The sequence below is a fragment of the Macrobrachium nipponense genome, chromosome 21 (genome assembly GCF_015104395.2).
Source record: "Macrobrachium nipponense isolate FS-2020 chromosome 21, ASM1510439v2, whole genome shotgun sequence".
Classification (NCBI taxonomy): Eukaryota; Metazoa; Arthropoda; class Malacostraca; order Decapoda; family Palaemonidae; genus Macrobrachium; species Macrobrachium nipponense.
Genome location: NC_087212.1, coordinates 61246586 through 61271901, shown reverse-complemented (window position 1 = coordinate 61271901; position 25316 = coordinate 61246586). Strand labels below are relative to the sequence as shown.

Below are 25316 nucleotides of genomic sequence, written 5' to 3'. Positions count from 1 at the left end.
TTATTCAAGCACTACGTTAGACTCAACAATATAGCCAGAGTTTACCATCACATTCATCAACTTATATTCTCTTCTGTACCTTCATCAGCGATCAAGTTACCGCTAATTAAAACTTTGGTCCACAAGAAACTAACAAAACTTTGTCCTTTATATAAAATTTTACATTTAATTTTTAAGGTATTAATTATATGAAAAATGTGCACAACACAGGTACTTGATACTCGAGGCTGCAATGAAAAGTTTTGTGTGGTCATATTTCTAATGAAAGAGCTATTTCAATCAAGTGTACATCATCTTCGAACTCATTATCTCACGGTCTTCTTCCCATTTCCGCTCGTGTCGGTTTTAAAATTAAGAAGACACTCCTTTCAAGACAAACTTTATTCACTAGATCTGAAATTCTATTATATCTCTGGTTCAATCAACTGGGTAAGTAAACACAAAACTCGTAGAAAAATATTTTTCATATACAAATTAAAAGAAAAGAATCTTAGGTTTCCATTTCTTTTATTCTTTTGATGCCTACGTTCTACCAAGGACGCCAATGGCTTCTGCTTTACTCATTTCACATGAGTTAGAAAATGACCTCTAGTGAACATTAACTTTGTAGAAAACAAAACAAGCACATCTTGCTAACTCTAAAAACATCCTTGCATAATCCTTCCGAAGATCCCTTAAGTACAGTGGCCGCAATCAAAGAGAACTCAGACTAAAGTTGATGGCATTCTCAAGAAGGGATTTCAAGGATTCAACCCTAAGCAGCGTAGCTCTGAATTTACGTGGACAATTTTGTTCGTCACTTTCGGAGGTGCCTACCAATCTCTTTTGTTTGTTATTGCCTCAAAGCGATCAGGGGCGAAAATACTTCGGTTTCAGTCGCCATTTTTGTGCTCAATTTTGTTGAATAAGTCTGTCGTTCGCTGTATACGCACTTTTCTGTTAGATGATGTCGTGTTCTCTGTATGTGTGTGGTTATGCGCTGAATAACTATCTCTGGTTGCACATACTTCTGTCATATAACAACTGCTGCGCGTGACTATTTTGTTATATATCTATAAGCATGTTTCTGTTATAAATAGTTCCTGCCTCGGGAATAGAAGTTTTAATTTAGAAAAGTCGGTTGGACTGCGTGAACTATACATTGTCCGTGTAAATCACCAAAAGCTCAAGATGAAAAGCACATGTTTTAAAAATTGTCTAAACTGTTCGATCTGCTTATGTATTTGTCCCTGACTCTCATCTTTTCCGGCAGTGAGGAGAAAGGGTGCGACCTCAAGGCTGGGCTGTGGTAGAAAGGAAGCCTTCTCAAGGAGGATACAAGGGAGAAGAGGAAGGAGCGTATCCTGCTGTTATCCTTACGCTAGCTATGAGGTCACTGCCTCGTTTTCCTGTGTTTGCTCTCTCACTACTGCAGGGTTTAATATATTTTCTGCTGCAGAAAAAAAAAATTCTGCAGCAGAAAAAAGAATCTTAACTACTGCGAGAAAGCACTACAGAGCTTTTCGAAGGCAGAACAGCTGGAAGACTCGAACATCAAACCCCGATGAAATTAATGGCAGAAATTGACGAGAGAAGACAAAGCTCCCCACTTCTCCATGGAATAGCCATATAATTATTTGAAGTTATATAACAATAGAGAACTGAAATTCTAGTTTATCTCCAAGACCAAAAATGAAGAGGAATATCGCTATTCGGCCCTACTGCTAGTTCTCTAATCCATCTCTAGAACAGCAGGCCATATAAACTCAGGCTCAGATCAAGACGAGGCAAAACGAAAAATGTCCAGGTCGTTCTCAAGGGAGACGAAGCCATCAAAGCCATTATATTTCCGAGCGAGATTAAAGTTCGCGATGAGTTGCTTTGTTTCTTTGAGATGAGCGATACACTCTGAAAGGACATTTCCCTTCATACCGATGTTTGTGTGTGTGTCCATTAAACTGATATTCTCATGGTTCTAAAGAGAAAAAGTCTACCTGCGACAAATTCCTCCACGAAGAAGAGAAAGGAGTAGCAGCGAATTTCTTCCTCGCTACATTTAAGCATACAAACAAATACAGAGACAACGATTTGTGTTGTGACAGTAAAGAACAAACAAACCTTCATGTACTGCTTGATACATGAAAAATGACAGAACTGCTGATGACCTTAACATGGATTTCAATGATGAACTTATCCATGTAAGAAATCGTTAATGCAAACAAGATAAAAATAACGTCAAAATCCATAAATATGTTAACATCATAACCTGATGGGGATTATTATCAGATAAACACGAGCTTCAAAAACAAGCGTAAGATGTTAAAAAATGGTAAACAAACTGTGAGGACAAACGAGTGATTATCATTCTTTAACACCGCGAGAGAGAAAATAGAAAAGGTATCGTTGCATGCATGACGTCAGAACACTCCTGCAAAAGCAGGTGGTGTGAAATCTGACAGTAAGCGAAAGGAGGACAAGTGCAAACCTCTCTTCCGTTTTCTGTATTTCTCTATTAATGGAACGCATAGAAAACGGGCACAGTGATTCCCCATTGTCCTTTAATGTAGTGCAGACATTAATTAGGCATAACGAAGTCGATGGGTCTGCATTGTCTCTTTCGCATTTTTTAAAAATCTCTTTCTCCCTATCTCTATCTCTAGACGGATATCTGTCTTTCTCCTATACCTCAAGAGAAAACACGATCTGTTGTTTCGTGTCGGTCTTTCTCATTTGCATAAGATTATGATACAATAAATTTACTCATACTTGTCGAAGAAGTTTTTATTTCCCTCTCAACTTTTTTTTTCAAATACTATGCAGCCATATGCCTGGGCACTTGCCTTTTACGACCAGATTAGTTTGGGTTCACTTCGAGTTGGGGGATGTTTAGAATAGCGACACACCAGAAACAACCTTTAAATCTCCGAACGATGCTTTTGAAGATGGTTCATGCTGCTTAATGGGGTGAGAGAGAGAGAGAGAGAGAGAGAGAGAGAGAGAGAGAGAGAGAGAGAGTATTTTAACCAATCTGTGTTATTATGTGATCAAGGCTTATGCTAATTCGAAGGAAATGATTTGAAGATACGTTGGGTATCAAAAGAACTGTGTACCAGCATCGTATAGAAAGAAATTCCATTATGAAGACATACTAGAATACAAGCGACACAGACATTTACATGATTAAGTTAAAAAAATACATATAGTGTATTCGGAAACATGGAAAATATTTTTAAAAAAATAATGTTATCTTCCACTTACTACGAAAGTAATCAACGCATAAAACACAAACGAGGGTAGCTTATAAGCATATGAACACAAAAAGCACTCTGAAGTACACTCACAGCAGGTACAAAGTAACAGAAATAAAATATAGCGAGGAATCTGTAAATAATTTACAATTAAACAAAATGAAAGAAACGGTTAAATCATGCAGGACACTTAAATAAATAAATAAAAATACATATATATGCATATATATGTATACATTATACTATTATATATCTGTATACATGTATATATATTTATATGTAGGTATATATATACTCTTCTGTATTATCAAGTCTGAACTCCTATTGCAAACGGTGATTTTTCGTCAGTTTAAAAGAACTGAAATACTAGTTTACATATAGACATTGCACCTTACCACGCATGTTTATCTTTATGTCTACACACACACACACACACACACACACACACACACATATATATATATATATGTATATTATTATTATCCTTAATTATATATATATACATATATATAGTATATATATATATAGATATATATATATATTATATATATATATAACAAGATAAGGTACCACAGAATAGCCCGCCAAACTTACCCCTATAAAATTGCATCTAGTGTATGATACAGAGAGGAGATGAAAGATAAAGAAAATAAATTCTTTTTCCTCTAAGGAATCAACTCATAACTGGTCATTTATACTAGGAACATTTCTCTGGCAGATAATCTTGGCAGAATTTAGCTAGTAAAACTAAGCTTTGGACCAAGCAGGAGGCTATAAAGAATTGTTCTCTTCACATTTCAACTTATAACTACCCATTTAAATCAGAACACTTCCCTCGGCCAGTCTCAGATCTCTGACCTTTTTCAAGCTATCTTGAATCGTCAGCATCTGATCGGCCTATAATAGTATCCGGGTAATAAATGGTTTTCTCGTCTCGTGTTGGGAACAAGTTGGCTTTGGGCCGAGAGAAATGTTGCTAGCAGAAAGGGGTAGTCACGAGTTGAAATCCTAAGAGAACAAAGGGAATTTAACCTCTACAGAAGACAAAGGAACGTTGTAAAAGGATAGACATTATAGGAGTCAAGAAGCTGAGATGATAGAGAATTCCCGTTTAAAATTAGTATGAAATAGAAAGAAAAGCCCACAGGATGAACATTTCTAAAGATGTTTATCTATACATAAGGAAAATAGGAAATTTTATCATACAAGTGATTACTAATCAACTGGGAAACTGTGTACATGGGTAACCAAGACCACATCACACGTTCAGTTACTTTAATTGTTAACATCGAATTGTCATCCACAATTTCAAATGGCCCTTATCTCAAAGAAGTTCATTACAGATACGCATTATCTATACATGAAATGTATATCACACTAGATCATCACAAATTCCCGATGTAGAAGACACATAAAAATAAATGTTGGGGATTTCGGCTACAATGCCGAAGTAAATAAATGAGCATATCCGAAGGTTTCGCATAGCATTTGGACTTCTAAATTACACGTTGAAATGATTTTTGTTGTTCTTTTGGTCACATTGCTCATGCTGACAGACACAATTTCATATGTACTTGTAAACGAGTACATTAATTCAGCTAATTTAAAATTTAGCAACACCCGGCATCTATTTCCATACCAAAACCTTTTCTGCGTTCAATTTTGTACAATATTCAATACCGTTATTGACGGAAAATGTTCTCACTGCATTACTTTACCCACTACACTAACAATCGTTATGATAGCCAGATATGCAACTTCAATTTCGCATTTTTTTAATAAAAACCGGGCCGTAAAAGCTAACAACACTTGCATTTAAGAACAAACAAACTCAACTCAGCTAAGTTTAATCTCAACTACACTGGCCACAACAGCTGTTATGTTGAAAGACAAATTAATCTTTATTCATGAAGAGTATAATCATATGGCGCTGATGCCCCTTAAGACTTATGGGTTTGAATCTCCTCCACCTCTCCTGCTCGATAATATATCTGAGCTCGCCTCGTCCTCAGAGAACGGGGTGACGCCCAAACTTCCTTTTATGATCTTGAGAGAGCTTCTGTTTTTCTCGTTTCTCGGGTTTTGAGACTGAACACAGGTCTCTTTGTTTTCCCCACACTTCGATACGTCGGGTATAAGGATGCATAATACGCTTAGAATATGGCCTGATTCGACCTGGCACATTTACATCTCACAACAAAGGTAGTCGCTCCCTGTCAAATCTCGTAGTCATATATTATCGTTGATCTTTACGAAACCGGTTTTATTTCTTTTTATTCCTTCTTCACTGAGTGCGCAAACTGTCATTGTTTTTTTAATTTTACATGCTTTTCTTATCATCCACATGGAAAAGTACAATAACACTGTAAAACATTCAAACAAACATTGCAAATACAAGGCACTTACCTAGATCTTTTTAATTCTAAATGTCTTGAATGTTTAATCTTCAAAGAAAATCGCGCCTCGCCTAAAGGTACTGTGCTGTCACGTCATTATAAAAGTAATTTAATATATGTAAATTTTGTTTAACAGGTACTTCGCTCAGTAAAGAAACAAATACTTTGCAACTGTGTCGTCTGAGAGGGCTGGCGGACAATATAATTATCTTCTGAAAGCCAGATCACAAGCAAATTCGATCAAATAGTGGTTTTGATTGTTTACAAATCCACAAACAACACTAACACCAGCTAAGAATAATCCTGACACTTAGGAAAGATTACAAAACATTTTCTCCGATAAAATCAAGTGATCCTTTTCTTTGTCTTTACAATTCGAGTGGTTCTTCAAGTTCCTTTCGTCTTCTACTTCTCCCGCCCTCTCCTTGTCCCGGCAAAGTTGATACTGAAACTGAGGTTGTGTGTGTGTGTGTGTGTCTGTGTCTGGTCTAGGGCACGATGATGCTGGTCTCCTGCCATCATGCCCTTCCCACTCACCCTACGCCCACCAACTTGAGCCCCGTGTGTCAGCCCCCAGCTCTCCTCCGTTCAGGACTCTCCTCACCCCTGTCATCCTCCTATAACCGCTAAGCGTCAGTTACCCTAGATTCCTACATGTTATCTTTTGTAAGAAGAGGACGAACCTTGTCTGGACGGGAACATTTCTTTGAATTCAACAGGTCGGGAATATATTTCCCCATAGTTCAGAGTGCTACTCTTTCGTTCTCTGGTTCATTCCTTTGGTCACATGTGGTGTCTCTGCAACCCCCTATATTTACATAACATTATCAATGCGTCTCGTTCACATGGTTCTTATTTCTTGACCTTCCCCTAATCTCTTCGCTTCTAGGGTTCGCAGCGCACGGTCCCAGAGTCCTTCTCCTCTCCTTGGTCTCCCAAATCATGAACTTCTCTCAAGTTTCTTTGTTTCTTTCCCATAGTAAAGCTCTCTTTCTCTCTTTGTCTGAGTCCCTGATTCGCTTCTCAGACGGGGTCCATCTCCCCATTAGAACTTCCATTTATCACTTAGAGAATTCTATTTGGTTCAGACCAATTGCATCATCTTTTTTTACGAGTCAAGTGACAGCTGTTTGTGTTAGTTTGCGTCAGAGCGTGTCAGGAGTCCGGCAAAGGGATTGTAAAAGTGTCAGAGGGGGACATTCAGACTTCATTCCTCAACTCCTATGTTTTGCTTTTATTATCACCAAGTCGTCAGCTGATGGAGAAATATTTAAAGTGAGGACCTAATGGTTAATATATATGCAATGGAATATTTAAAGTGAGGACTTAATGACTAATGTATATACAACGAAACACCCCTCAGGATGCGAAAATAACAGATGTCGAGTGAGACGAGCAGCTGAATTACCCTGTGCCCAAAACCAGCCTTAGCCAGCCGAGTCAATATTCGACGAATTCTGAAGCTTCAGATATTACGTTGCTTGTATTTCACATGCGTCATCGCTGCCAGGGGGTTATACTGACGTCCCTTTGCCTGTTAGTCTTGAAGCTAAGTCACGATCATGGCATTTAAGCGAGAAAAAGATCCAAAGGATTTTCGTGGAGGGGCTGTAGGCCAATGATGTGTCGATAGCTTAACCGTGATTACTCACAATTCGTAGCACCTCTTTTTATTTCTTTATTGATTTTACTTTCTTAAAAAACATCAATGTTCTCCGACCCCATCTGACAAAACCCTTTCTGCCAGGATAATAGCCTCTGAGGTGAGGTGCGTCTATTGTTTAAGGTTATTTGTCTGATGCAAACAACTCTCTTTGATCTTCCGGCTATTGATGTCCGCGTCTGCGATTACGATTGGTCAACTGTCACAGCCGTGGCAGATGCAACTCATGTTAAAGCGAGACTATCGTGGTATTTCCGTATTGAGAAACATCAAAAGAACAGCCTGCCATCCGTGATACCATTTGTTGGAGAAGGAAAATGCACCTCTTTCTATTTTCTCACATGTAATAAACAACGATTAACCTACAAAGCTTCCCCTTGACCCCTTAATCTAGAAATATGATGCCCTCTTCCGGTCTGGGCATGAATATAAACAAAGAGGCTCTTGAGAGTACTTGGCTCCAACGCCAGTTACCGTAGCAGTCATCAGTTACCATCTGTAGAAAGGCAGGAGGTTTTCAGATGAAAAGACCACTCCGAGTGTTAACAATGTAACACTATATATCGCATCCAAACTTTCAACGAACGTCGCAGAAATTAGTAACGTTCATAATCAACTTTCCGTCTCAACGAATTTTCAAAATAAATTCGTCAAGTAGGAGGCAGTCAAGCTAGCCTTATAATCAGGTGCAGGGTTATTATTTTTTTCTATAATTTAATCCGAGTCAAGAAATATGAAAACATAAGATGAAAAATTCTTTACAGCCCAGATTCTAACGTCTTCATTTACGCAAACAAGCTCAATGGACAGAAAGCAACAAGCAACTTCTCATTTTGGTGCTAACAAACTGATCCTCGAGAAATTCAAAAATTGACCTTTCAGCTATGACTACAATCGTTATCTCGAGCGGAGTAATCTAGCTGCGTGAATCAGCTTTTAGTTCGTGCTTTTTATTTTACTCTATATCATAATTAGTATTCTCCTATGGAAAAACCATCTCAAAGCACGTTGGCAAGTTTCTGCTTTCAGTCATTGCAAAATCATATTAGAATTGCTGTAACAGTATGGCTGACTCAGTAATCATATATATATATATATATATATATATATATATATATATATATATATATATATATATAGGCTTACCAAAACTCATCTAGAGGTCTATTAATAACACATTCAGTGTTTTGCTGGATCGATGCTATTTCTATCTCTTGTATTTAGGAGGATGGGCAGCTATGACTGAGTTAGCTACTATTAACTCTCATTCCACGTCACGATCCTGGTGTTATTATTTTTTAAGCTCTGTCTTCAAAAATCATCAAACTTTTTCGATGTCAAAGGCAAACGAAATGAGAATTGGTATTTATTAAATATGAAATATTCTTAACAATTAAACGATCAGAAAGATGGATGTGAACCGATGAAGATGGACTAGACCATCTGGAAGTATATACTGACAGAAACCTAAGTTATTCAGTGGTTTTGCTGGAGTGCAGTGAAATAAGTCGGACTCTAGGATTTCCGTTCTCTGTTTACACATTAAAACCCTATTACCTTAAGTTTTCTAAACTTTGCCATTCATCACGTCAAATATGTTCGTGGTCAAATACCTAATAATAATAATAATAATAATAATAATAATAATAATAATAATAATAATAATAATAATAATAATAATAATAATAGTGCCACATTAACTAAAGTTATCAGTATTATCGCCTCAACATCTGAAGAATGTAGGGTAAGGGAAATTCTAAAGAAAACAAACCAAATTTCAGCAGAATTTCATTTTTAATTCTATTTATACTCTCACCAATTTGCAGTTCTTTTATATTTACTAAATATTTATATTAGTAAAATAGGGACGTTCCCAGGTGTATATATACTCTCCCTGTGATGAATTGAATGAAGACAATTATTTCGCAACCAATAGAAAGAGGAATGATTAGAAGAAACAGAGAAACTTCATTATAAGTTAAACTCTGCTGATGCATGCATCATGCTTCATGAGACAAGTATACATGAGAATCTCCTGGAAATATAAAAAAAAACTTGTACCACTTAACAAAAGGATATCTCCCGGCCCAAGTGAATAACCTCGGAAAATCTAACGAAAAATCTAACAGTAATTCATTTGGTTTCTGCAGAACAAGACTATTTTCTTCTTCATTCCTGCTAAGAGGCCTCATAGGAACGTGAGTGGTACTTTCGAACCAAGTATTTTGTCTCTAGGTCCTGATGTTCGAGATTTAACACTACATGAAACTGATGAATAAAAAGAGATAAGCATAGCAACTTGGTAGCGTAGTTGTAATGATAATAATAATAATAAAAAAAACATGCCGTTCTGGCGATAACCCCCTTTTTGGACAAATGACCAAGATCCTTTTTGAAACCTTTATAAAGGAAAAAAATTCAAAGATGGAGACGAAGCAAAACCATTACTAGCAATCGTGCATATAATTTTGTACGATTCAGTGTCTAATTCAAATAAATGACAAATGTCGAAATTGTCGTGTATTTCTTGCATTTCTTTTGGTCATCTGCGACATAACTGTCCTTCCTACAAGCCAAATATCAGGAGTTTTGATAAGCCAAGTTTCGACTGATTCAGAATAAAATCTTTAAAATTGTCGTTTAAAGCTCTGTATTTTTTAGCTTTACTTGTCAGATTTCACTTAATTTCTTTAACCACTGAAATTCCAAATGGAGTTTTTGAAGACTGCAGCCGAATGAACATTTAGCCAAATTTCGAGACGACCCGTTCAGCAGTTCTTGAGATGTTTAAAGCTTTTAGAACAAACCCCCATGATGATTCCAAGGAACACACTGAGTGTTCTGACCTATACGATATAAATTCATTGGTTCAAGAGCTTCAGAAATATGTTCTCTGAAATTCTAACATAAAATCAGAGGGTGGCAAGCAGTTGGCGCCAACTGCAAATAGCCCTACCATATTACTTAATCACTCTTGGTCCATCACCACCGAGCCAAATATTGTGAGTTTTGGCCATCACGCAATGAAATAGGTTTAACAATCAATATTCATCATTTTCATCAATTACGCTAAATTATGTCATGCATTAAAAATGCAAACCTCTTTTCTTTTCTCTCGTATGGAACATGCAATACTTACTGAAAAAAATTTCCTAAAATACATTGTACACAAAAATATAAAACTTTTTTTCTCGCATATGCAACACATAGTACAATGGGTTACACAAAGATTTTCTACCATTTTCCCAAAAATATATCGTACAAAGAAAATTATTTTTTTTTGTAAACTCTCGCATGCACCACACAATACAGTAGGTTACATAATCAATATTTCTAATTATTCGTACCCAAACAAATCTACAGATATAAAACTTCTTTTTACACTGTCACTTACCCCTGTTCACTGCCCTCGGTAATTATGGTGGCCGGAATTCTTAAAAACTTGTGAAGAGTTTTAAAAATCCACCCCCTCTTCCACTAACTCGACTGTGCAATCGAGACCAGCATTTTCTTCTTGTTGCTTCCAGTTGCGAGTTGGCCCAGAAGTCATTAATTTCGAACACCTCGAAGTATCATGGCCTCTCCTTTATTCAGCATACAATTTCAGGCGCGGTTAAGGGTTTCTACGGTGACGTCCTTCCAGGCATCTGCTAAGTTCTTGATGGCAGACTTCAGCAAATACTTGCAAAGACTCCCCAGTGTTTGTTCCCTCCGTGTACTGAAGCCATGCTCCTTCTCATTGTCCTCCAATACTACCATCACCTCCTCCAGGAACTTCCTCTGGTACAGCCATTTTGTTGACGCAATAACATCTTGGCTCATTAGCTGAATGAGTGCAGTTATATTAGGAGGCAAATACATGACCCAACCAGACCTTCATCACCAACCAACTGGGCTGTATTAAGAATCAGGATGCACTATCCATGAGAAACAAAGCCTTCACCCGATGTCTAGCAATATCAAGGTCCTCTGGCTCATGACAAATACCTCCTTGCAATAATGATTATTAAATCAATCGATTTTTATGACCTTGGCGGTGAACCAAGCCTTCGCCGAAAGATACAAAATCACTGGGAGCCTATCTATCAACTCTCGCAGGACATATTGTTGTTATGCATGTCTAACTACCAATGGTTTGCAACGATGCCCACCAGTAGCCTTTGTACATAACAAAGCAGAAATACGTTGCTTGACAAGCTTTCGCCATGGTAAATTCTTTTCCTTCTCATCAGCCAATGTGTTGTTAGTGGGTATGAAGAGTCAGACTAGACCAGCTTTATCAGAACTGTAGATTTGTCCTGAAAACAAGGCCTTCTATTCTCATCGAGTCTCAACGTCTGGAAAAATTCTTCTCTCTCCTCCTCAGAAGCATCAAGAGCTTTGCCCTGAGTCTACTTGTTAGAAATCCCATGTAGAATTTTGAATAAAAAATGCCTACCTTAGGACCCCTCCATGCCCGCAACCTTATGCAAGCCTGCAAACTTTGCAGCTGCAGCCTTGCCATGACCTTGCGAGCATGACTCCTGGCCATCTTCTTACCGAAGACCGTCGTGTACTTCTTCAGCTTGCCCTGGGATGCCCTGATATCATACAAGATTGACTGGGAAATGCCATCTTGTTCCGTTCTCCCAACGACTTCGAGTTTCTGTTGAAAAGTCAACAACCTTCCTCGGCCTCTTAGGACCAAGTGGGGCCATACACAAAATACACAGCATCACAATCAACACAAGCAGCAGCTGCAATGCTGTATGCACTGCAATGATGACCATGTGCTCAGGAAATTGCATCACTTTTGCACAACACTTGTAAACAGTTCAAACAAGCATTTGATCATGCACTAAGAAGAAAAACGGTGTTTGTTACTGAGTGCACTGATACTTTCTGGATGTAGCCAATAAGTGTACAATTTATTTATGATGCTATGTCCATCAGCCATTAAAAATGCAAAAATTTGAATTATGTATACATTTCCCTCTATAGTGAGAAAGCTTACAAAAAACATGAGCGTTTGCCCACCAGTGCGCCTTCAACCACATGCTAAAAACTAATGAGATATCCACATCAGCCAATAAGAAACGACAAAGTGAAGTTTCCTGATATATGAAGTGGCTGTGTGGTTTTAGCTTTGAAGTCAATAACAATTGCGAAAGCTCAATCTCTCTATCTCTTTCGCTTTCTATGTGTGTGTGTTTTTTAGCGCAGTGCCACGCTGTAACACCACCCGCCAGTACACATGAGCATATTTTACCAACGTTGATATTTCATCTCTAATTACGATAAAATATTTAAAATACGAATTTGTGGATGCTGGCAATATGTGCTTTTTATAACATGTCTCGGTGACATCATCCTGAGCACGGAGTGTTTGCATGCATACATAACCTACTCACATGATTGCGATTATCTTTTGAATTGTAAGAATATACAAGGCATGATGCGACCTCCAGCTTACTTGGGACGCATCCAAGATTTTCCCCTTACATATAAGTTGTAAGCATTACATTTCTAACTTAATGTGAAGTGGTCTTTGTAATTAATACTCACACTTAGTACTACTTATACTAACAACAGCGTTCAAATGAAATGGACACACATCAAACACGTTCATATATTTTCAGTTATAAGTGGGAACACAAAAATCAAACAAAAACATAAGTTAATTCATTACACTAAATAAGCTAAAACATGCTAAAATCTACAGTCAAATAGAGGCTTCTTTCACCAACGAAAATTATAATAAATATTCTATATTTTATTGGAAATACTTTTTATGCACTATATAACATGCACATTATTTATTTTTTACATTTTCATTCTAATAAATAAATCATAAATACCCTATCCTAAAATCCCCGTATCTTTAACTCAACGCGAAACACCTTTTTCAGACCTTTTTAGGCTCTCCATTGGGCTTTCCTACCACACCCCACCGCCCAACAACAACAAAGTACATAGTTTGTAGGCTTACTCCCCGAGTAAGCAAAAATGAGAAAATACGTTAAAAATATAAAGGAAAATAGCATAATATAGAATTTTAAAAAGCGAAGGAGTATGTAAGCAACTCAGCTGTTGTTCTATCTTTCTATACCATAGCTTTCTTTTTCTTGCTTTGTTACCGTACAGTACTGTACATATCCTTAAATAAAATGTGGGAAAAAGCATAAATGTAAAATCATCAAGCAAAAAAAGCTATAGCGAAGTCAGATGCCTGCCTATCCTTCTCTACTCATCCCGCATTGCATTCCCACCCCCTCCCACCCAGGAAAACTACATCCCTGTTCCACCCACATTCCTCTATCCACAGTTTTACTTTCCACCCCCCTATTCTATGGTGACCCAGCCATTGGCCGCCGCCCCGCCCCTGCCACCCCCCCCCCCCCCCCCCCCCCCCACCATTCCCCGCCCCCCCCCCCCCCCCCCCCCCCACCCCCCCCCCCCCCACATTCGAAACTTTTTTCTGCCCTCTCGACCTTTTCTCAGTCTCTCCACGAGTTTAAATATTGGTACTAATATTCTCCTTACGATGCGCAGCATTGCCAACCATACATATTATATATATCTTTGAGCCCTGATCCAGTGCTGTCGGATAATGTTGAATGAAATATAATGAAGATCTATATAATTAAGGGATTACTGCAACTGATTCTTGACCTTGAAATGTAGGTCAAGGTAAACAGAGTATATGGGAAAAATACTCATCAATCCCAAGATACCTATTCAATGAGTTTCATCAGTATCAGGGAGAAATATAAACCATTATTTTTAAACTGGCATATAAACCTGAAAAAGCCCATTTGGGCCCAAAATACCTAATACAATGACTTGTATATGAATTCTGAATACCAGAGAGATCTGACTTTCATAATCTCTAAATTAACAAAGAAAATTTTCTGACTTTAAAAATGACCGGTGAACTTCAAAATAAATCACACAACAAAGTTGTATGATAATGTTAAATGAACTCTACGGTACATGCCTCTTCCATCTCTTCAAAATCAAAGAATAAGAAAGGCAATAAATATAAACAGCAAATGACCAATATTGTTGAATGGTTATGACAATTGGAGGATTATGACAGCACCAAACATTTCCCATTTATTTTCATCATCAAAACAAACAGTCTACAATGATTGATTCATTTGAATGCTGAAACCCCCCCATAAGTAACAAATGAAAGATGCAGTTCCCGACAAAGGAACTTTGGAGCAATCCAGTTTTCTGTACAGCATGCAATACTTTATGAAACTCCCAGCCAAGGCTGACGCTAGAAGACTACAATTTGGTAAGTTAGATGATTGGAGGACGGATGATCAACATAGCAATTTGTAGCCCTCTAGCCTCAGTAGTTTTTAAGATATGAGGGCAAACAGAAAAATGTACGGACAGACAGACAAATATCCATATCAATAGTTTTCTTTTACAGAAAACTAAAATCTAAATTAAATCTTTAATAAGTACCATCCCATAATCAACTTTATATCATATTTTAAACATTAAAAACTGTTAATCCCAAAGAAAGAGTGCTGAAAACCTTTGAATAATTATTGGTTTACTTATTCCCATGTAAAAATTGTCAATTAGCTTACACTGGCTCCACCAAAATAAAGCCTTGGTTTTTCTCGCTGCCAAGACCACAGAGGGATGAGCAATCGAATAAGAAGGACCCTTTACCGGCCTCTGTCACAATGAACATAATGTTCTTTTTCACCTGAAAAAATTCCGGTTTTGCAGAGAGATTCATAAGAAAATCAGATACAAATAGCTGAATCTATTAACACAAAAAGTAAAAGCCTAACCTGAATGATGTTCCCAACATTTCTTTGCAACTGGTATAAAATGGCATGTTCTCTATTGTTCAAGTTTCTTTTGATACAGGGACGTGATTTTGAAGTCAGAGAATCATGAAACGTTGTTTTTTTGGTGATGGAAATAAATATGGAAAAGTTTGACGTCGTAATTTTCCAGTTCCTCAACAGATGGAGGTCTCCTTCCAACTGCTCCTATTGGATAGAAGAAGAAGAAGAAGAAGAAGAAGAGAAGAAGAAGAAGAAGAAGAAGAAGGAAGAAACACAAAGCAAGTGTCAGAGATTATATCAGAGATTATGAAAGGGTAACTCAGGGTGCAATAGTAGTTTTCATCTTCTGTTATAAAGGAAACGCTAGAATAATGCCTTAAAAAAAGAAGTCATAAGAGTAAGGCAAAATGGTTAAAGAAAGCTTTCAAAAACTACTTGAACGCCATGACAATTCTTTCATTCTTTCAAAACACTGCAAACAATATGTTTTTATCTGATAACTCTCCCTTAGCACTACAATGTCACTTTATCTTTGAGTTTTCAAAACATTTATAATATAAAGTCCAGTCCCCCAAGGAGGGTTATGTTCTACAGCGTTATTTCGTTCAGAAGCTAGACATGCCGGTTTTCACTCTAAACATGTTTATATAAAAGTTTTGGGTGAAATGGTGTAATAGATTCTTCCCCTCAAATCAGTTGGATACGTCAGTTGTAGCCTAGAATATCCCCACGGGCCATTTATGAACCCCATTTTTAGCTGAAAAAAGGTAAACATAAACTACTACTAAAGAAAGAACCAAAATAAGATCAAATCCCGAACTGGATAACACAAGAGATAAAAGGCATTATTATTATTATCATCATCATTATTTTTTTTTTTTTGCTCTATCACAGTCCTCCAATTCGACTGGGTGGTAATTATTGTGTGGGGTTCCGGGTTGCATCCTGCCTCCTTAGGAGTCCATCGCTTTCCTTATGTGCGCCGTTTCTAGGATCACACTCTTCTGCATGAGTCCTGGAGCTACTTCAGCCTCTAGTTTTTCTAGATTCCTTTTCAGGGATCTTGGGATCATGCCTAGTGTTCCTATGATTATGGGTACAATTTCCACGGGCATATCCCATATCCTTCTTATTTCTATTTTCAGATCTTGATACTTATCCATTTTTTCCCTCTCTTTCTCTTCAACTCTGGTGTCCCATGGTATTGCGACATCAATGAGTGATACTTTCTTCTTGATTTTGTCAATCAACGTCACATCTGGTCTATTTGCACGTATCACCCTATCCGTTCTGATACCATAGTCCCAGAGGATCTTTGCCTGATCGTTTTCCCTTTTTCTAATCACTCCTTCAGGTTGGTGCTCGTACCACTTATTACTGCAAGGTAGCTGATGTTTCTTGCACAGGCTCCAGTGGAGGGCTTTTGCCACTGAATCATGCCTCTTTTTGTACTGGCTCTGTGCAAGTGCCGGACATTCGCTTGCTATGTGGTTTATGGTTTCATTTTTCGTATTGCACTTCCTACATATGAGAGAGATGTTATTTCCGTCTATCGTTCTTTGAACATATCTGGTTCTTAGGGCCTGATCTTGTGTCATTGTTATAATTCCTTCAGTTTCCTTCTTGAGCTCTCCCCTCTGTAGCCATTGCCATGTGTCAACGCTGGCTAGTTCTTTTGTCTGTCTCATTTATTGTCCGTGCATTGGTTTGTTGTGCCAGTCCTCTGTTCTGTTTGTCATTCTCCTGTCTCTGTATATTTCTGGGTCTTCGTCTACTTTTATCAGTCCTTCTTCCCATGCACTCTTGACTGGTTTTCAGATATTGCCCCAGTGCTCTGTTCTCGATGTTGACGCAGTCCTCTACACTTAGTAGTCCTCTCCCTCCTTCCTTTCGTGTTATTGTATAGTCTGTCCGTATTTGCTCTTGGGTGTAGTGCTTTGTGTAATTTGTGCAATGTTTCCTAAGTTTTCTGATGCTATGCCTAGCAGAGTTCTGCCTTCGTCCCATTCCACTATTACCTGCGCTGTTACCTGATTAACTGGCAAACTGGCCATGTGGTTTATGCTTTTTAATCCATATTTCCGGCGTTGAGTTTTTGAACTTGTGTAATCGCCTTGAGTCTCTGCATATATTCTTTTCTGATCGTTGTCCTTCATCTCTTGATATTTTATATCTTCCTCCTTCTATTATTCCCAGGTATTTGTATCGCCAGTCTTCATCTATGTTGTTTGATGTTGCTCCCCATCTGGTAGCTTTATCCCCCTTCAAGTCCTTGTTACTTTGCCCGCCCTTTTGTAAGTTGACTAAGGCGGCCATTTTTTTCTATTCCTTACCAAACTCCATCCTGAATGTCTCCAGAATACAAATCCCTTACCAGTCTGGATTAAGGGTAAATCTAATTTTCCTTTGTATGCTCTTAACCATACAAGCTTGATGTCGTCCATGAAACATGCAGATGGTTAAATTCTGTTACCTCCCTTTTCTTTTTTGAGTTTGGTACGCTCCCCAGCATCCATCTTCTGTAGTAACTTTTGTCCATGGGAATCATGGCTACCTACGACAAGAAGTAGTGGGGACAGTGAGTCGCCCCCGGAAGATCCCTCTCCTGATATTAACCTCTGCTAGTCCTTATTGCCAGAAGCTTTGTAAGTATTGTATTCCGAGTTGTGGCATTGTGTTACTGAGGAAGCTTGAATGGTGTTTTCCTCTGCCCCATATATTTTAAAGGCATTCTTATTAGCCATGTGTGTGGGTAATCATGGTCGAAGGCTTTCTTTATAGTCTAATCCATGTCATGCTTAGGTTAGGTTTTCCTTTTCCATTCCTACTGTTTCTTCATTATAATTTTGTCTATGCAGGAGCTGGGTCTTTTGTGGACGCCTCACACCTTCCTTCTGCAGCCTTCCTGTTTGGTGGGGGAATGGTGTTTTGTCTCCTCTAGGTAGTTGTATAGCCTTTCACTAAATGATACCTGTTTTAGATAAACTTCCACATTATTGGTAAGATAGGTGATAGGCCTGGTAAGTTTACCAGGGGCTTATATTTTCGCCTTACTCTTGTCTTTTTGTAGCTAAGGATGTTCTTTCCTGTGGTCATCCATTTGGGGTGGCCAATGGTGAATTTGTCATGCTTTCCAGTTTGGCATTTTCCTTTAAATTGGTGTCTGACTTAGTGTCCTGTCGGTGAAATCAGTCTGTGAATCTTTTGTTTTAATTCTCCTGTTTTTCTTCTTCCTTGAAACTTCCTGGAGCCCTGTTGCATGTTTTTGTTGTGTGATGACCCGGATTTGTTCCCATATGTTTTCCCAGAGTCCTTTACTTGGTTCGTGGCCTTCCAGGAATTTTCTTTGGTGTTGTCCTTACCCCTCTTAGTTTGGTTGTAGAGTCTTTTCTTGGTTGGATTCCGAATAGTTTTTGTTTCTGTTTGGTATCCCTTCAATTCCTGTTTCAATGTACCAATTGGATCTTATATTGCTTTGGCCCTTAAAGCCTCTGTTTTACATCTTCTATTGTGTTGTTTAGTCCCCTCTCTTGTAACTTTGTTAAATTTCTCGTTGAGTTTCCTCTCTTGGTTTTCTTGCTTCTTAGCCTTTTTTTCTGCCAATTCTCTTTCAAGTTTTACTCAAGTCAGATCTCATCACTATGATTTTGCTTTTCCAGGCGCCCTTTTTCCAAGGAGGTTGTTGTTTTGGTTTCTGTTGGGTTGGTTGTTGCTGATGTTTGGTATTTTAGTGTTCGTATCCCCATCAGTTTCTTGCTACTTAATCTTGCTCCTGCAAATATGCCCAAGTTATTTGTCTCTGTGAAATACTAGTGGGTTGTGTAATTAATGTCCATTATTTCAATTGACCTCACTTGTTTTTCCTCCCTTAAATTTCCTTGGTGGTTTGTAGGATTTCATGGAGGGGAATCTTTTGGTTCCTCTCTGTATCTGGATCCAATCCATTGTCCTAATCTTGTTTTCCTAACCATTTCCGTTCCTCTCTGTTACTTTCGTCGGTGTTTCTTCGTGTGTCCGTTGTTTTGAATACCTCGTCATCCATGTCGTTCTTCTGTGGCACTCGTCTCTCAGTTTCGTCTTTCTTGTAAATTCGTTGTCATGTGGTCATTTCCCTTTCCAGTTCCTCTCTTTCTGTTGGGGAGAAGCCGAGTTCTTTTTCCTTATTTTGTTTCCTTACTTGGCCTGCCAGCCTCTTGCTCTGTTTGTTGGGGTGGGGTTTAATTCCCTCTCAAATCTTCCAGATGTTGACCAAACGCCTTCTTCTATATTGCCTCTCTTCGGGGTTGCTTCTGAATGGTAGCATCCTCCATATTTCCTTATTTTTTCTTCTCTTGTCAGAATTTTTTTTTTTTTTTTTTTTTTTTTTTTTTTTTTGTTTTCTTTTTTTTTATTTAATTCCTCTGGTTTGCTTCTGTAGCTCCAATCTGCAGGCTGTTGGTTACTGTCGTTGTGGTGGTCAGTTGCTGGACGACGACCTCCAAGTACCTGACCGTCTTCCCCTTAAATTAGGTTGAATACCTGGCTGCCGGACGAAGCTCCTCTGTTGCCAGAGGTTCCATTTATGTCGTTGTCGTTTATTCCTTCATATCTTTCCATCATTGCTGAGTTCTGCTATTTAACATATAGCTGGACCCTACCCCATCAGGGATAGCTACTCATTTACAGCTGAGTAGACTGAGGAAATTATGGTAAAGATCCTTTCCCAAGGAATCAGCGCCGAGGAGAGCGGTCACCCATCCAGTGCAGAATCACTTACCAATCTTAAGTCCCCTTTGAAGGTAAGTTATTCCTAATGTATAGTGATCCTGATATCTAACAATAATTCTGGTTTAATATTTGTAAATATAAGAAAAGTCTACGAGTGTATATATGACAAAAATGAACGCAGGCACAGTCACACACACACGCAAACACCCACACACGCACATACACATATATATAGTGTGCGTGTGCTTGTGCATCTGTGTGCATGCTATTTATTTACCTTTCAGTCAGAAAAGCTTCGCACGATTCACGTAGGATAAGCAGCATTTTATAGGAAATAAAGCCCCTATATCATACCAAAGATCCTTTGATTGTTTTTTCTGTTATATCTGGCGACCGGAATGGTAAGCACTGAGTCCTTACTTCCGTTTGGTGTTACTGATTAGCAAAGGTCAGTTTTCTGATTGTCTCCAGGTGATATTAAACCAGCACTTATTTCTTGCAACCTACCGGAATACCGTTTAAAAGATATTTCGGTTATAATTGATACTGAAAATTATGAGTCATAGCCACTATGGGTAGTGTGATATAATGATGGACCATATTCCGGGTGTGGTTACAATGTCATACCAACTTCGATGGGGTTGCATGTCCACAAAACTGTCTGAAATTACTGCTAACCCCCACCCCAAAAGAAACTGAGTGAGACATCACTGACAATTGTAGGTCGACACATTCAAAGGGGAAAAACCAAAACAAGCAAAAGAAGATAAAGTGGATTTAATGTATGAAGAGGGAATTGCACCTCGTTGAGTGACCAGACGTTTCTTAAAGTCACAAAGATGTGATTGGAGATGACAGATTTGCAAAGTGACATAATATTAATAAATTGAATACTAAGCTATAAGAAACAAGTCTTTCACACCAACGGATATAGTGGATTCTCCCTAACTGGCTACTGCTGAGACTGTTGAATAACCCTAACAACGAAGCTGAACTGATTCGTCGAGTATTTATGACTAAACCGTTCGTGGCGAATCTCGATTTCCATCATCCTCAACAATTCTTGCAACCTACTTTTTCAAGTGACAAAGCAGATGCAATATAACCTTAACAGTTTACTTGCACATCACGATAGGTTTTCCCATTAGTACTTTTTTGTGTGAGTGAGTGTGTGTTGGGGGGGGGGGGGGGGGGGGCGACGATGGGCAGTCTCAAAGAGATCTGTGACGCTTTTAGTGTTTTTCAATGACAATCTTAAACGTAAAATACAACATGAAACCACATGTAAATGTAATTACATGGTGATTACACTTACACTTTTTACTTTGAATAGTCTAAGTACTTTTCCTACTATGGCACCCATTTTTGGTGTCACAGTAAAATTAAACTGGATTGATATATGGCACTACATAAAAACACAAAATAATAACAACAACAACAACAACAACAACAAAATAATAATAATAATAATAATAATAATAATAATAATAATAATATAATATAAAAATAATAATAATAATGATTATTATTATTATTATCATCATTATTATAAATTATTATGTCACAATCTTATTATAATAATATAAGAATAAGAAGAATAATATTAAAAATAAATTATAAAAAATATGATTAATTATTATTATTATCATCATTATTATAAATTATTATTACTATTATTATTATATACGAAAAATTGAAGAGCTGAAGTTAGCCGAACGCTAAAATACAAGACCATCTTTATGTCTTTAATAAGTAATCAGGTAAGTTTTTACAACATAATGCTATAGTGATGATTTATAAATAAAAGCTCACGACATATAATTTGGTAAAAAAAAAAAAACGAACTGAATACGATTAATGACCGAGATGAAGTAATCTGGAAAACTCATTGCAATTAATACTCAAAAAGAAATTTGCGAAATATTTTATCTGAAAAGAAACCGACTTCTCACGGAAATTTACCCACGACTTGGGCGCATATGATTAAGGTTCATTTATTCTCGTTGAGTATAACAGAGTAATGTAATGCAATACACAGGCTGACAGCTTTTTCTTTGGTAACCCTAAGCTGGCAAGTACCGTCCTAATGTAAACATTAAGATGCCAGAGCAGATGGTGTGTCTAAAAAAAGGTGCAAGTTTATGAAAGCCTTACGGGAAAGGGATCTCATAATTCATTCATTAATGCATGACTACTTAAGAGTGAGTAAAGTAATCGCGGCTCCACTTGACAGTATAGTTATCCTGAATAGGTCTAAGAGCTTAAATGACTTGTACTCAATTTAAGTACAACCGCAGTTACTCACCGAGTGCTTCAAATAAAAAGGCACTCATATTTGCAGATAAAAAGCATATAAATAAAGAAAATGTTTTCTGTCACTTTCAAGTGAGTTCGATCGTATACAATAATGAGTCACCCTGACAGATGGTATCGTGGGCCATCAACGGCTGTATTCCTTTCCTGGGTACAATATTCCTCTTAGTGAAATTTATTGCAAACATGCCACTTATTAAGCAGGGTAATGTGGACGCTCAACATGTGCTCTCTTACACAATTAAAAATCATGGTGACATTTGGCTGACGTAGTGAGTCAGTGCTTTGCTTAAGCTTTGCTTGTTCGTATTCTTGAAAATTTTATGAGTCTTTTCTCGCGGAAATGGTTGTTCCACTTGCATCAGATGTTTGTGAACGGTATGAAGCAATGGAAGACATAGATCGCCTAGTGAATATATAAAAAATGCATTTCAACATCTCACGGAAATGATAATCTAATTTATATAACGATCACTGCAATACACGCATTTTAAATGTTAAATTGTGATTTCTATATATTCTTGAAAAAACTGTTTACTGCAACATCAGCACAATGTGTTTGTTATTCATCATTAAAAATAATGATCGTGGGTCATCTTAACGCAACCTTATCGATTATGGAAACCTTATCAGTTTCCATAATCGATAGAAGTTCAGTGTTTCAAGCTTATAAACCTTTTCAAATGCGTTAAATCTTGAACCACTAGACAGAACTCGAGCTCACAATACCGAGAAAGTGAGAACAAATAAAACTCACAGCAATTATTTCTATAAAAAAATATCTTGAGTGGCTCTATCGAGTTGCAGTTTACATTTCATTATTACTTTTTAAATGCAATAATTCGATGATTCTGTGATCAGTTTATATTTAATTAAAACATATTTCCATTTTTACTAGTTTTTTTTATACAACCTTATTTCAAGAGTTTGCCTTAAAATGCGAATAACTAAATGAACAAACTGATTTTATTGGTAAATCTTGTACTCAGGTTTCGATTATCCAAACTCGAAGTCATATACATATATCATGGGAATACGTGTTAAATTAAGTACTGAGAAGCGATATTTTTTCTCAAATGCGCGAACTTTTACACAATAAATTCCTTTCTTGGTGCTGTGTTATAAGATAATTCAGGCGCAGTGAGCACAAAGCAAAAATTCTGGATAAATTAGAAGCTATATCTAAGTCTCCGCGAGCAACTACGTTGCTGCAGGTGTTTCCTCGGAGCGAAGATTTGTGGAACGCAAGAGAAAGACATCTTGGCATAAATAAGCTAAATGAGCAGAATCTTTCTCCGATAGATAAAAAGAGGCGGGGATCAGCTTCCTCGAAATCCTGAGAGATTCTGACCCCATGTTTAGCTGAGCGATCCGAAGTCGAGCCTTAGCTAATCCCTGTGGCATTTCAAACTACGCCGTCCGAGAGTGAGTTCACAGGGTCACCAACATTGGCACATGCCGTAACGGCATCATATCTTCTTCTGCTTGGCACTATTTCTCTTAAACATCGAGTCGGGGCTGGGTGGAGAGATTGATGCCACATGCAAAGTTCTAATTTCTTCAACACGCGACAATCTGTTTACTGGTCGAATTTAGGAATGAGCTGGTTTCCATGACTCAGCTGTATATTAACATACCCACATTAAAGTCAACTTAAAATAAACAAGTGATTATGTAACACATTGGTTCACTGACCCCACTTCCTTTAGTTAAAGAACCAAATGAATACAGAGGTATTTTTTGCAGCTTTTTAAAGAAAGTTCAGATTCACCAGGTGTACGAAACCACATGCACTTATCTATCAATACGTCATTATAATAACTATTATAATAAAGGAAATGTATATATATATTTGTGTGTGTGTGTGTATGAGAGAGAGAGAGAGAGAGAGAGAGAGAGAGAGAGAGAGAGAGATGAGAGAGAGAGAGAGAGAAAATTACAAAAAAACAATCTTTTACCATAATATTTCATACAATAAAATCATCTTTAAAACATCGCCTCATGGTGGAAAATCTTATTTTCATCCATATATATGTATGTGTGAAAATATATATATAGATAATCATATATATATATATAATATATAGATATATATAAGATATATATATATGGATGAAAAATAATGATTCCCACTATAAAGCTAGGTTTTAAAGATGATTTTATTTTATGAAATATTATTGTAAATGATTGGTTTTTGTTTTGCTACAATACTTTATGGAGTCGAGAAAAAGAGGACACAAACGCAGGAAGTAAGTACAGCGTAAAATAATTAGATTATTACATGTGTGATTTGACTTCCAAAATATACTCTTTCTCTCACACTTTTTTATTCCTTGGTTGTGGAATGCAGTAGACACCAAAACATATTGCACTAGATCATGAGGTATCCTTCTCAAATAATAACAAGAAGAATAATTTTTAAGAGACCCTCTTTTAAGCAAGATTCACTTGAAGTGAATTCTTTCTTTTTCTATGAATTCCTTTCTCTTCCAGATAAAGACTTCCCGTGATCTGTTCGATATTCAGTCCTAAGTTGTTCGGGGAATATTACAGACACGCTCTCAGGAGTATCCTTTACTCAATATACACAATAAATTAAGCAAAAAAAGGAAAAAAAGGAAGAATATCAAACAATTCACAGGCTCAAATAAAATCGAGACATTAGTAGAGAGAAATAGAAAAAAGTTTAGCAAAAACTTGACTCCGGTGAAACAACAACAGTAATAATACTCAAGTGATCACATGAAACAGACAGAAATATAATAATATACCTACTTTTGAAAATCAATGAGGTAAGTTACCCAATATTCCTAATTTTGGTCCTACGAGATTGTTGAACGTTTGGTTGAAGTTGTGGCAATTCCGTAAAATAGGCTTCACAGTAAGGATTCATGCATTATCTGCATTTATAACTAGGTCACCTGATGTGTTATTAATTGTCATGGATCAAAGCAGCTGGACCAACTCAAAGACGAACCTGAATTACTTTAGTAAAACGCTCTTTTTTAAATGGAAATATTCATATCAATTCATTATCATATTCATAACATGGACTATCATAGTAGAGAGGAATCTTTTAAAAGAATGTGTGTTCGATGTTGTCATAGTTGAGTCAACTGTGGCTGCCCATAGTTTCTGTGTTAATCGCATGGTCAAAGATCCAGTATATTTTTTCAGTTTATACCTTTTCATTAATTAATGAAATGAATGTACC

The 25316-nt window shown here is 37.3% G+C and overlaps 1 protein-coding gene across 9 annotated transcripts in view; it reads right to left on the bottom strand.

Annotated features, from left to right (window-relative positions):
* Positions 1-25316, bottom strand: part of LOC135198076 (uncharacterized) — a 61932-nt gene that overhangs the window by 27139 nt on the left and 9477 nt on the right. For 2 of the 9 annotated variants that reach the window (XM_064225490.1, XM_064225489.1), the window contains exon 1: positions 5634-6118. The exons of 5 other annotated variants lie outside the window; for them this stretch is intronic. The gene's annotated coding sequence lies outside the window, so the exon portion shown is untranslated. Of the gene's footprint in view, positions 1-5633; positions 6122-25316 lie in introns of those variants that run through there. 2 more of the 9 variants (XR_010310720.1, XR_010310721.1) reach the window with 2 other exon arrangements.